This window comes from Bubalus kerabau, chromosome 13 (assembly GCF_029407905.1).
Source record: "Bubalus kerabau isolate K-KA32 ecotype Philippines breed swamp buffalo chromosome 13, PCC_UOA_SB_1v2, whole genome shotgun sequence".
NCBI lineage: Eukaryota > Metazoa > Chordata > Mammalia > Artiodactyla > Bovidae > Bubalus > Bubalus kerabau.
The window spans coordinates 83,029,876-83,043,858 of NC_073636.1; the positions used below are offsets into that span (position 1 = coordinate 83,029,876).

The 13,983-nt window shown below is 41.4% G+C and overlaps 1 long non-coding RNA gene across 3 annotated transcripts in view; it reads left to right on the plus strand.

Moving 5' to 3' along the window:
• Positions 1-13,983, plus strand: part of LOC129626135 (uncharacterized) — a 168,643-nt gene that overhangs the window by 37,670 nt on the left and 116,990 nt on the right. The gene's annotated exons all lie outside the window — the stretch shown is intronic.

The following is a 13,983-nucleotide window of genomic DNA, read 5'->3' on the forward strand; positions in this document are numbered from 1 at the left end:
GGTCTCTCGGGTGTGCAGTCTGCATCTCGCTCTTCGCACGCTCTGCTCTTAGGGGGTGAGCGGCCAAGTGCAGCCTCCAGCCGTGCTGGTGTAGCAGGAGGGCTGCTGTCCAGTCACTGGGTTGCGTCCCGCTCTTGTGCAGCCCCGTTATCTGTAACCCACCAGGCTCCTCTCTCCATGGGAATTTTCAGGGAGAATAGTGGAGTGAGTTGCCATTTGTTTCTCCAGAGGATCATCCTGACCTAGAGATAGAACCCACATCTCTTGCATTGGCAAGCAAATTTTTTATTTAATCACTGAATCACCTGGGAAGCTCAGTAGGAGGGTTTTTGTTTTTCATTTGCTAAGTCATGTCCAGCTCTTTGAGATCCAATGGACTGCAGCGTACCAGGCTTCCCAATCCTTCACTGTCTCTCGGAGTTTGCTGAAACTTGTGTCCATTAAGTCAGTGAGGCCATCCAACCATCTCATCCTCTGTGGCCCTCTTTTCCTGCCCACAGTCTTTCGGCATCAGGGCCTTTTCCAATGAGTAAGTTCTTCGCATCAGGTAGCCAAAGTACTGGAGCTTCAGCTTCAGCATCAGTCCTTCCAATGAATATTCAGGGTTGATTTCCTTTAGGATTGACTGGTTTGATCTCCTTGCTGTAGGGGGTGAAGTTAGGAATACTCTAAGGAAGACGTGCTTGTTTTTCCTTGAAAGGAGTTTGTCACTTGCGAAATGATTAAAAGTGATTAAACTCACACTTAGCAATTAAACTTTCACAATTTAAACATGCTCATCCATTTTAGAAGGAACAGACACTATTAAGAAAAAATTCAGCAGGTGGAATGTTTCCCAATTCTCCATGTGAGGGGCCTCTGAAATCTATTCTCCTGTTTTGATTACACATTCCATGTACAATAAGGATGTACTTCAGTTAAGTGTATGTATGCACTACTGAACTGATGCATTGTGTAGTTTGGGAAATATGCATAAAAGTAAATGCAAAGGATGTGCTAAAAGTCAAAATCTAAACAGAATAGCAATTTCTAATATATAAATACTTAGTGTGTTTTACGCATTGTTCTAAATGCTCTTTCCTATTTAAATAAATTTGGTCCTAACAAAAAAACCTATGGAGTCAGAGGTCTGACTGTTCACGTTTCACAGATGAGGAACATCTTGAGACAGGAAACTCGAAGTGCTTGACCGGAAGTCCCAGCGCTAACAGGCGGTCGAGGCGGGTCCTCCCCAGATCGGCGCTGAGCTTCACAGGGAGTTCCTCCACCTCTGCTCCCACCCCGCTCCGGTGCGTGTGCAGTTCCAGCTTTGGGTCGTGTCCAGCCCACTGCTGAGACGGCCCCGGGAACCGCTCAGGGCTGGCGCTGACTGCCGCCCCGCGTCCGGGGCTGGGCTGTCCTGGGTCTGCCCATGGGGGCTCGCCCGTCCCCACCACGCCTCTCTGCTGTGCCCTTGATGGGGACCCGGGTGCGGAAGACCTTGCTTCTCTTTCTTAGCTTCGGGAACAGCTGTCTCTCGCTGCTGCTGTCTCTCTGCTGTGAGCCCGCTTCGTTGGTGCCTCTGTGTGACTGTGACCACCAGCTAATTTTATAGTGTGAGCTGGGAAGAGGGCAAGAATGGCTTCACACTGTGCTGGGAAAAATCTACTTCTGTCAGCATGAGAATGATTTCATTGCAACTCAGCATTGGGGAACTTCTTTCTATAGCTTGCCTTTAAGTATCTATCTCCCAGGCAACAGTTACTTGGATTATTATTATTGAATCACCTCATGGACAATATTTTGTGGGTTGCATAGACTCATTTTTCTACTTTAAAAAAGGCATGTGGTTTTTGCCTGTAAAAGACATTTGGAACATATAGAAAATATAAAAAAGAGATTTAAAAAGCACATTAACTCCTTTCAGCTGGAGATAATTCTTATTAACAGTTGAATTCAGTTCCTTTCATTCTGATTTCTGTATGAGGAAAATACTTATACATATGTATGCACATATATGTATGTTTTATATGTGTTTAAATTTGCATTGATAGTAAGATTGTATTTTCTTTTAAAAATGATTTGTCAGAACATTTGTGTTAGTAAACTTTTAAATCTGCTTTTGAATTGGTTTATTAAACCCACTGTTTTTTTTCAGTTTTCCGTTGACATTCAGTTCAGTTCAGTTGCTCAGTCCGACTCTTTGCGACCCCATGAACTGCAGCATGCCAGGCCTCCCTGTCCATTACCAACTCCTGGAGTCTACCCAAACCCATGTGCATTGAGTTGGTGATGCCATCCAACCATCTCATCCTCTGTCGTCCCCTTCTCCTCCTGCCCTCAATCTTTCCCAGCATCAGGGCCTTTCAGATGAGTCAGCTCTTTGCATCAGGTGGCCAAAGTATTGGAGTTTCAGCTTCAAAACCAGTCCTTCCAATGAACACCCAGGACTGATCTCCTTTAGGATGGACTGGTTGGATCTCCTTGCAATCCAAGGGACTCTCAAGAGTCTTCTCCAACACCACAGTTTAAAAGCATCAATTCTTTGGTGCTCAGCTTTCTTCATAGTCCAACTCTCACATCCATACATGACCACTGGAAAAACCATAGCCTTGACTAGAAGGACCTTTGTTGGCAAAGTAATGTCTCTGCTTTTGAGTATACTGTCTAGGTTGGTCATAACTTTTCTTCCAAGGAGTAAGCGTCTTTTAATTTCATGGCTGCAACTCACCATATGCAGTGATTTTGGAGCCCAGAAAAATAAAGTCTGCCACTGTTTCCACTGTTTCCCCATCTATTTGCCATGAAGTGATGGGACCGGATGCCATGATCTTCGTTTTCTGAATGTTGAGCTTTAAGCCAACTTTTTCACTCTTCTCTTTCACTTTCATCAAGAGGCTCTTTAGTTCTTCACTTTCTGCCATGAGGTTAGTGTCATCTGCATATCTGAGATTATTGATATTTCTCCCAGCAATCTTGATTCCAGTGTGTGCTTCCTCCAGCCCATCATGTCTCATGATGTACTCTGCATGTAACTTACGTAAGCACGATGACAGTATACAGCCTTGACGAACTCCTTTTCCTATTTGGAACCAGTCTGTTATTCCATGTCCAGTTCTAACTGTTGCTTCCTGACCTGCATATAGGTTTCTCAAGAGGCAGTCACGTGGTCTGGTATTCCCATCTCTTTTAGGATTTTCCACAGTTTATTGTGATCCACACAGTCAAAGGCTTTGGCATAGTTGATAAAGCAGAAATAGATGTTTTTCTGGAACTCTCTTGCTTTTTACATCATCCAGTGGATGTTGGCAATTTGATCTCTGGTTCCTCTGCCTTTTCTAAAATCAGATTGAACATCTGGAAGTTCATGGTTCGAATATTGCTGAAGCCTGGCTTGGAGAATTTTGAGCATTACTTTACTAGCGTGTGAGATGAGTGCATTTGTGTGGTAGTTTGAGCATTCTTTGGCATTGCCTTTCTTTGGGATTGGAATGAAAACTGACCTTTTCCAGTCCTGTGGCCACTGCTGAGTTTTCCAAATTTGCTGACAGAATGTGGTCCACTGGAGAAGGGAATGGCAAACCACTTCAGTATTCTTACCTTGAGAACCCCATGAACAGTATGAAAAGGCAAAAAGATAGGACACTGAAAGATGAACTCCCCAGGTCAGTAGGTGCCCAATATGCTACTGGATCAGTAGAGAAATAACTCCAGAAAGAATGAAGGTATGGAGCCAAAGCAAAAACAACACCCAGTTGTGGATGGGACTGGTGATGGAAGCAGGGTTCGATGCTGTAAAGAGCGATATTGCATAGGAACCTAAAATGTTAGGTCCATAAATCAAGGCAAATTGGAAGTGGTCAAACAGGAGATGACAAGAGTGAACGTTGACATTCTAGGAATCAGTTGACATTATGTTTATGTATTTCTCCTACTTTTCTTGGTTTGTTTAATTATCATCTTTCTAATTTCTCAAGTTAGGCTGTCAGTTCAATATTTATTTATTATGGTTATTAATTATAACATTTAGAGCCACGGCTTTTTATCTGATTTCATTTTTGGTCAAATGCTATAAAATTTCATGTGCTTTGTTTTGAATGTAATTATATTAAGTGGTCCATAATTACGGTTTTGGTTTCCTCTTTAATACAAAAGATTGTTGGTTTTTTAGATTTAAACTTTTAAACTGAAAAACTTTACATTTTAGCATAGTTTTAGATTTACAGAAAAGTTGTGAAGATTTCTCAGAGTTCCTACATACCCCATACCCAGTTTCTCTATTGTTAATGTATTAATTAGTATCGTATGTTTGTCACAATTAATGAACCAATATAGTATTATTAAAATCTTTATTCAGATTTCCTTAGTCTTTACTTAATGTCCTTTTTCTGTTCCAGGATCCTGTTTAGGATCTCATATTAGATTAAGTGATGCTTCCTTAGACTTCAATTAGCTTAACACTAAAGTAGTGAAAAGTGAAAGTGTTGCTCAGTCATGTGTGACTCTTTGAGACCCAGTGGACTGTAGCCTGCCAGGCTTCTCTGTCCATGTGATTTCCTGGGAGAATACTGGAGTGGGTAGCCATTCCCTTCTTCCCAACCCAGGAATTGAATCAAGGTCTTCCACATTGCAGGCAGATTCTTTACAGTCTGAACCGCCAGGGAAGCCCCAAGAATACTGGAGTGGGTAGCCTTTCCCTTCTCTAGGGGATCTTCCTGACCCAGGGGTTTGGGGTTAGGCTGGGCTGATGAATTATTGGGAGATTTTCAGGGTTTGTTATTGTTCTTGCCATTTTAATAGTGTACGGGAGTATATTATTTGAATTTTCATTTTCCTAGTGACATCTTTTCATTTCTCATTTTCCATGTATCATCAGTCTGTCCATTTAACTGTCTCACCATCTATCCAGCTATCATCTATATATTTATCATCTTTTTTGAGGTGTCTGATCAGGTCTTTTGCACATTTATTAATTGGATTTTTTTAAATAATTGAGTTTTAGTGTTTTTGTATATTTGATACCTTGTCTTTTATTAGATATCTAGTTTGCAAGAGCTTTCTCTTAGCCTGAGGCTTGTCTGTTCATTCTCTTAATAGTATCTTTCATAATACAAAATATTTTTAATTTTAGTAAAGTCCAATTTATTGTATTTTTTTCATGGATAATATTTTTGGTGTTGTATCTGGAAACATCGTCAGATCCAAGATTACATATTTTCTCCTATTTTCTTCTAGCTGTTATATAGTCTTATATTTTACATTTTAGTCTATGATCCATTTTGAGTTAATTTTTTCTTAAGGTTTAAGGTCCATGTCTAGGTTTTTTTGTGTACAGACACAATACCTTTTATTGAAAGATGATCCTATCTCCATTGAATTTCAGTTGCATATTCTTTTAAAAAGTATGCTTTTATTGTATTTTGGTCAGATATCAATTATCATTGGTATGCTTTTTCATTTTTTAATGTTTTGAGATTTTCTTTGTGGCCCTATATATAAACAGTCTCAATTGTATTCTTTGTAAGCTGCAATTGCAGCTCTTGAAACAACATTATTAATTATATTATTTAAATCATCAAGGTCTTGTTAATGTTTTACCTGCCTTCATATTTGTCAAAACTCACAGCTTCTGGCTTTTAAATTATTTCAGACCATTTCTCCTGTATTCTAAAATTCTTCTTTATCTATTTTGATGTTTTATGAATTCATATCAAAATTTCATGAATGTTTTTTATTATTGTCCCCCACCTGTGTTCATCAGCGTTAGTTGCTTACATGATATCTGCCTTCTCTCTTTTCCTAAAAGAAGCCCAGTTTAAAAAAAATAGTGTATTTCCCAGAATCCCTTCACCTTTGGGATGGCTTTGTGATAAGTATCAGGCCAAAAAAAACATAAGCCTGATGTCGCCTGGGAATTTTAGAGAACTCTTCTTTCCAGTACACGTGCAGTCTCTTGGTCCCTGCCGCTTCTTTCTTCAATTTTTCTGAAATGCACACAGGAAGCAGGAGATGGTGCAGCTATTCATTCTAAACACAAATCTCTTTCATTTCTACAAAGTTGTCTTCTATTTTTCCTATTTTAAAACTTCATCTTGTTCATATTCTTTCTTATAGCCTCCTGCTATTGCAAGTGTGTGTGCGTGTGTGTGTGTAGAGACAGAGAAAAAAGGAGGGTTTGGGAGAGGAGGGAGCAGAGAAGTAGAGAGAAGCCAGGGGCAGGGGTAGAATTTGTGGGATCTGCCCCATGCTTTTGGATCCTTCTCTTTAAGTTTTATTCCATTTTAAATTTCCCTTAAGCTCTGCAGAGATCTCATGAGCTTGCCTCACCCACAGGATTTTCAGTCATCTCTCATCTACTCTCTAGAAGACAGGAAATCAGCATCTAAAGCAATTTATATTTTAGCATTGATCTGGCTGCTGCTACTGCTGCTAAGTCGTCTGTCGTGTCCGACTCTGTGCGACCCCATAGACGGCAGCCCACCAGGCCCCTCCGTCCATGGGATTTTCCAGGCAAGAGTACTGGAGTGGGTTGCCATTGCCTTCTCCGATTGATCTGACAGTAAAGCATAAAACTGAAGAGTGCAGCCTTAGGGATCAGGAAATTGCGTTCTAATCCTGGCTCAGCCACTAGTTATTTTATCCTGAGCAAAAATACCCAACTTCTCCTGCTTGTTTTGCCATTTGTGAAATGTGTACAAAAATAGTACCTCCTGATAAGGTTTCAGTTCAGTTCAGTTCAGTTGCTCAGTCGTGTCCGACTCTGTGTGACCCCATGAATCGCAGCACGCCAGGCCTCCCTGTCCATCACCAACTCCCAGAGTTCACTCAGACTCATGTTCATTGAGTCACTGATGCCATCCAGCCATCTCATCCTCGGTCGTCCCCTTCTCCTCCTGCCCCCAATCCCTCCCAGCATCAGAGTCTTTTCCAATGAGTCAACTCTTCGCATGAGGTGGCCAAAGTACTGGAGTTTCAGCTTTAGCATCAGTCCTTCTAAAGAAATCCCAGGGCTGATCTTCAGAATGGACTGACTGGATCTCCTTGCAGTCCAAGTGACTCTCAAGACTCTTCTCCAACACCAAAGTTCAAAAGCATCACATTTTAACTATCCTTTTAGTCTAATTGCTGATAATGATAAATACAAATTAAACTCATACATTCCAACTATATGGTATTATTTCTTTATGTTGTATGTTAATAAGCTTAATATTTTGGGTAAAATTCCAGTGGTGTAGTCAATGACATTTTTAATTAAAATGCCCTATCAACAACAACAACAAAAAAATCATCAATTCTTCAGCTCTCAGCTTTCTTCACAGTCCAACTCTCACATCCACACATGACCACGGGAAAAACCATAGCGTTGACTAGACAGACCTTTGTTGGCAAAGTAATGTCTCTGCTATTTAATATGCTCTCTAGGTTGGTCATAACTTTCCTTCCAAGGGGGAAGCGTCTTTTAATTTCATGGCTGCAGTCACCATTTGCAGTGATTTTGGAGCCCAGAAAAATAAAATCTGCCACTGTTTCCACTGTTTCCCCATCTATTTCCCAGGAAGTGATGGGACTGGATGCCATGATCTTTGTTTTCTGAATGTTGAGCTTTAAGCCAACTTTTTCACTCTCCACTTTCACTTTCATCAAGAGGCTTTTTAGTCCCTCTTCACTTTCTGCCATAAGGGTGGTGTCATCTGCATATCTGAGGTCCTTGATATTTCTCCTGGCAATCTTGATTCCAGCTTGTGTTTCTTCCAGTCCAGCGTTTCTCATGATGTACTCTGCATAGAAGTTAAATAAACAGGGTGACAATATACAGCCTTGACGCACTCCTTTTCCTATTTGGAACCAGTCTGTTGTTCCATGTCCAGTTCTAACTGTTGCTTCCTGACCTGCATACAAATTTCTCAAGAGGCAGATCAGGTGTTCTGGTATTCCCATCTCTTTCAGAATTGTCCACAGTTTATTGTGATCCACACAGTCAAAGGCTTTGGCATAGTCAAGAAAGCAGAAATAGATGTTTTTCTGGAACTCTCTTGCTTTTTCCATGATCCAGTGGATGTTGGCAATTTGATCTCTGATTCCTCTGCCTTTTCTAAAACCAGCTTGAACATCTGGAAGTTCACGGTTCACATATTGCTGAAGCCTGGCTTGGAGAATTCTGAGCATTACTTTACTAGTGTGTGAGATGAGTGCAATTGTGCGGTAGTCTGAGCATTCTTTGGCATTGCCTTTCTTTGGGATTGGAATGAAAACTGACCTTTTCCAGTCCTGTGGCCACTGCTGAGTTTTCCAAATGTGCTGGCATATTGAGTGCAGCACTTTCACAGCATCATCTTTCAGGATTTGAAAGAGCTCAACTGGAATTCCATCACCTCCACTCGCTTTGTTCGTAGTGATGCTTTCTAAGGCCCACTTGACTTCACATTCCAGGATGTCTGGCTCTAGGTCAGTGATCACACCATCGTGATTATCTGAGTCGTGAAGATCTTTTTCGTACAGTTCTTCTGTGTATTCTTGCCATCTCTTCTTAATATCTTCTGCTTCTGTTAATTCCATACCATTTCTGTCCTTTATCGAGCCCATCTTTGCATGAAATGTTCCTTTGGTATCTCTAATTTTCTTGAAGAGATCCCTAGTCTTTCCCATTCTGTTGTTTTCCTCTATTTCTTTGCATTGATCGCTGAAGAAGGCTTTCTTATCTCTTCTTGCTATTCTTTGGAACTCTGCATTCAGATGCTTATATCTTTCCTTTTCTCCTTTGCTTTTTGCTTCTCTTCTTTTCACAGCTATTTGTAAGGCCTCCTGAGACAGCCATTTTGCTTTTTTGCATTTCTTTTCCATGGGGATGGTCTTGATCCCTGTCTTCTGTACAATGTCACGAACTTCATTCCATAGTTCATCAGGCACTCTATCTATCAGATCTAGGCCCTTAAATCTATTTCTCACTTCTACTGTATGATCATAAGGGATTTGATTTAGGTCATACCTGTATGGTCTGGTGGTTTTCCCTACTTTCTTCAATTTAAGTCTGAATTTGGCAATAAGGAGTTCATGGTCTGAGCCACAGTCAGCTCCTGGTCTTGTTTTTGCTGACTGTATAGAGCTTCTCCATCTTTGGGTGCAAAGAATATAATCAGTCTGATTTCAGTGTTGACCATCTGGTGAGGTCCATGTCTAGAGTCTTCTCTTGTGTTGTTGGAAGAGGGTGTTTGTTATGACCAATGCATTTTCTTGGCAAAACTCTGTTAGTCTTTGCCCTGCTTCATTCCGTATGATAAGTATTCAGTCCTAAATATACATTTTGGTCCTACAGTATTGTTCGTTTATTAAGGCAATGGCACCCCACCCCAGTAGTCTTGCCTGGAAAACCCCTGGATGGAGGAGCCTGGTGGGCTACTGTCCATGGGGTCGCAAAGAGTCGGACACGACTGAGTGACTTCATTTTTAGTAGTAAATGGAAAGTGAGGAGAATCATAAAGCCTAATACTCCCCAAATAACCAGTTAATTCCTTCTGATAAGATCAAATGCTAAATATTCCTGCAAATTAAAAACAGACTGGTCTAATACTTGAACGCCATTGTCCATACAAGCACTCTTCACAATAGCCAAAACTCAAATGTCCATCAGAGATGAATGGATAAAGACAAAATGTAGTGTGTACACAAATGCGGTGTTATTCAGTCTTATCAAGGAACACAATTCTGATACGTGCTCCTTGGAGACATTGTGCTCAATGAAGTAAACCAGACATAAGAGGACAAATACCATATGATTCTCCTTCTGTGAAAGCGAAAGTCGCTCGGTCGTGTCTGGCTCTTTGCAACCCCATGGACTACACAGTCCATGGAATTCTCCAGGCCAGAATCCTAGAGTGGGTAGCCTTTCCCTTTCCAGGGGATCTTCCCAACCCAGGGATCAAACCCAGATCTCCTGCATTGCAGGTGGATTCTTTACCAGCTGAGCCACCAGGGAAGCCCTTCTACTTATACAAGTTGCCTAGAATGGGCAAGCTAGTCAAAACTGCAAGTTGAATGCTGGTTGCCCCTGGCTGAGGAGAGGCGTGGAGGAGTCACTGTAGGTGTGTCCAGGATGCTTGTCTAGGATGATGAAGGGGTCCTGGCTGAGCTGGGTCACGGTGGCCGTACAACACTGTGAATGTGCTGAATGCCACTGAGTTTCTCCTCTTACAAAGGGTTAAAACGGCAAAATTTACATGATGCATATTTTACTATAGTCAAAATGAAAAACACTTTCAAAATACAGAGTTCCAAGTGTCATATGGATGTCTCATTTTTTATCTCTGACATTGAGTGCTATGTTATTATGAAGTCTGTGTAAATTAATCCATTCCCAGGAAGCTGAGAATATGCCAATTTTTATACATTACATTTGAGGTCCTCACTATTCCTTGTATCTGCAGAGAGTCCTTTGCCATACTTAAAAGTAAGTAATAGGCAGTGTTGGGAGGGGTAGTTGGGTGGCTCTGAACTGGGAAGGAATTCTCCTGGCCTCACAACGTCCGAGGAGTTCACAGAGTCTCACTTGTAAGAGCTCAGCACAGAGTTCACCTTCACTGTTGTTCAGGCTCCCAGTCATGTCTGACTCTCTGTGACCCCATGGACTGCAGCACGCCAGGCTTCCGTGTCCCTCACTGTCTCCCAGACTGTGCTCAGACTCATGTCCATTGAGTCGCTGATGCCACCCAGCTGCCTCATCCTCTGTCTCTCTCTGGGCCTTCTGCCTTCAATCTTTCCCAGCATCAGAGTCTTTTCCAATGAGTCCAAAGGATCAAGTGTCCAGAGTGTTAGAGTTTCAGCGTCAGTACTTTCACTGCATACTTGGGGTTAATTTCCTTTAGGGTTTACTGACTTGATCTCAAAAGAGTCTTCTCCAGCGCCACAGTTTGAAAATATCAATTCTTCAGCTCTCAACCTTCATGAGCCATCTTTCACATCCATTCATGACTACTAGAAAAACCATAGCTTTGACTAGATGGACCTTTTTAACCAAAGTGATGTCTCTACTTTTAAATATACTGTCTAGGTTTCATCATAGCTTTTCTTTCAAGGAGCAGGTATCTTTTAATTTCATGGCTGCAGTCACCATCCACAGTGGTTTTTGGAGCCCAAGAAAGTAAAAGTCTGTCACTTTTCCATTTCCCCCCATTTATTTGCCATGAAGTGATGAGACCAGATGCCATGATTTGAGTTTTCTGAATGTTGAGTTTTAAGCCAGCTTTTTCACTCTCCTCTTTCACCTTCACCAAGAGGATCTTTAATTTCTCCTCAGTTTCTGCCATTAAGGAGATGTAATCTTTAGAGCTGAGGTCATTGACACTTTTCATTGTCATTAGGTACTTCATTTGGCTCTCTTGGAGCTTCTCTGGTGGCTCAGTGGTAAATAACCCACATTCCAGTGCAGGAGACATGAGAGACTCTGGTTTGATCCCTGGGTCAGAAAGATCCCCTGGAGGAGGAAACGGCAACCCACTCCAGTTCTTGCCTGGAGAATCCCATGGGCAGAGGAGCCTAGTGGGCTACAGCCCATGGGGGTCGTAAGAGTCGGACACGACTGAATCACGGAGCACAGATGGTGTTCTATATGGTGATGTTTGACTTTCTTACTGATCTCCACGAGCAGGAACACTCTGCACTGTGCGTTAGAATCTACTAGTGCCTGGAGAATCCCAGGGACGGAGGAGCCTGGTGGGCTGTTGTCTATGAGGTCTCACAGAGTCAGACACGACTGAAGCGACTTAGCAGCATCAGCAGTGTGGATCAAAGTAGGAAATTTTGTCCTTAATTAGTATGAAATGAGCTTAACTCGGAACATCATTAAGCTGACATGCTATACGTTTCCGGATTAATCACATTTTTCTGTGTCTGTAGATTCAGAAATCAGAAATATTATATTAATAGGATTCTGAAGCTCAGGTCTAGTAAGGTGACAGGGAGATACCCTGCCAGTAATGAACAAAAGGCAACATTCATAAAAATGTCTCTTTTAATATCAGGAGGTGTGCTAGAGAGGGAAAGATAGTTACTCTGGGAAAGTGTATGGTCATGACTGGAAAAATTAAAAGAGGAAACACAATCTCATTTTCTTTGGGAATATGTAAAGTAAGGCATTTTATTGGGAAAAGATTTAGTCAAATTTACATTTTACTCATTAGAAATTTTTCCTAGAAATGATATTAAAGGAATGGAAAGCATCCTATAAACTGAATGGGTCAAATATTTTACCAGAAAGGACTCAAACTCAGTTCAACATTTTGCCAATTTAAGGTGTGGTGGGAAGAGTCAAATTTTTACTGATCTCCCTGAGTTGATTTACCTGGCTCATTTCTTGGGAACTGTGCAGACAACCAATGTCCAAGTTAAATTCATTGCTTTATTTGAGACTTTGAGTGATGGCAAAAAATATTATGGTAGCATCAGTTACATGTCTCATTAAAAGTTAGGCATCTCATACTGATTCATGATCCATCAGCCTTTTACATGACTCTTTAGGTTCTCTCACTGTGGGGTTAACATTGACTTGATTTGGGTCCCTTAAACCACTAAATTCAACGAAGGGCAAAAGGTAAGAGACACAGAAGCCTTTTCCTATTAGCCAATAGGCTAGAATAAGGAAAGATAAAATGCAAAGCATATATTTTTCTATAAGATATTCTTTTTTTTTTTTTTGCTAGAGTAAAACCCCTTCTGAGTTCTTGTCAGGTGGAACATGTCTGTTGATCTGAAACTTTTCACTTCTAAATATTGTACATAAATTATGTGATTGGGGAGTTCACTGGCATTCATTTGATCCAGTCTTTGCATGTAAAACAGTTGCTTTTCAAACTACTGACTATTAAACATGCATTGCTAGGTACAAATAATCTTTGAATAACAGGCCTCATAGGGAATCGTGGCTCAAACGCTTCAACTGATAAAATGCTAGCTACGTTTTTGAAAAAGAGAGCTTAGAAAAAATTATGGACAAGAAGGTACCATTCCGAGTGTGCCTTCCAGGAGCCGCAGGCTGAACGCGTGAGTGACTGATTTTTCTGTGCAGTTATTCGTTGTATAACTTTCCTGGTGGTTCAGTGGTAGAGAATCTGTCTGCCAAACAGGAAATGTAGGTTCGATCCCTGGGTTGGGAAGATTCCCCCAAGAAGGAAATGGCAACCTACTCCAGTATTTTTGCCTGGGAAATGTCATGGACAGAGGAGCCTTTCCAGCTGCAGTCCACAGGGTTGCAAAGAGTTGAAAATGACTTAGTGACTAAACAACAAAATCAACAGCAAACTTAAAATAACAGAATGATTAGTGTTCTTGAGATCCAGAAGGCTACATGTGTGGCCCAAAGGGAAGGGAAGGCTTTTCTCTGTTGGAAAGGATGTCAGATTGGTCAGATGACTTCTGTGGGCATCTTACATCAATCAGCTCCAATTTAAATAACAAATAGAAGTAGCGTGATTTAAAAAAAAAAGAGAAAATAAGAACACTACTGTTGAAACATAAGTCCAGGGTTTTCTTTACCAGCAGCGCCACCTGGGAAGCCCAGTGAAATCCCTTAGTATAATGCTTTTGCAGTTAGTACTCATTACGTGTTAGGTATTAGTAACATTACCCTCATGGATAAGTCACTCATGGCACTATCAGTTCAGTTCAGTTGCTCAGTCGTGTCCAACTCTGCGACCCCATGGACTGCAGCACGCCAGGCCTCCCCGTCCATCACCAACTCCCGGAGTTTACTCAAACTCATGTCCATTGAGTTGGTGATGCCATCCAACCGTCTCATCCTCTGTCATCCCCTTCTCCTCCTGCCTTCAATCTTTCCCAGCATCAGGGTCTTTTCCAATGAGTCAGTTCTTCGCATGAGGTGGCCAAAGTATTGGAGTTTCAGCTTTAGCATCAGTCCTTCCAATGAATATTCAGGGTTGATTTCCTTTAGGATGGACTGGTTGACCTCCTTGCAGTCCAAGGGACTCTCAAAGATGGGCATAATAAAGGACAGAA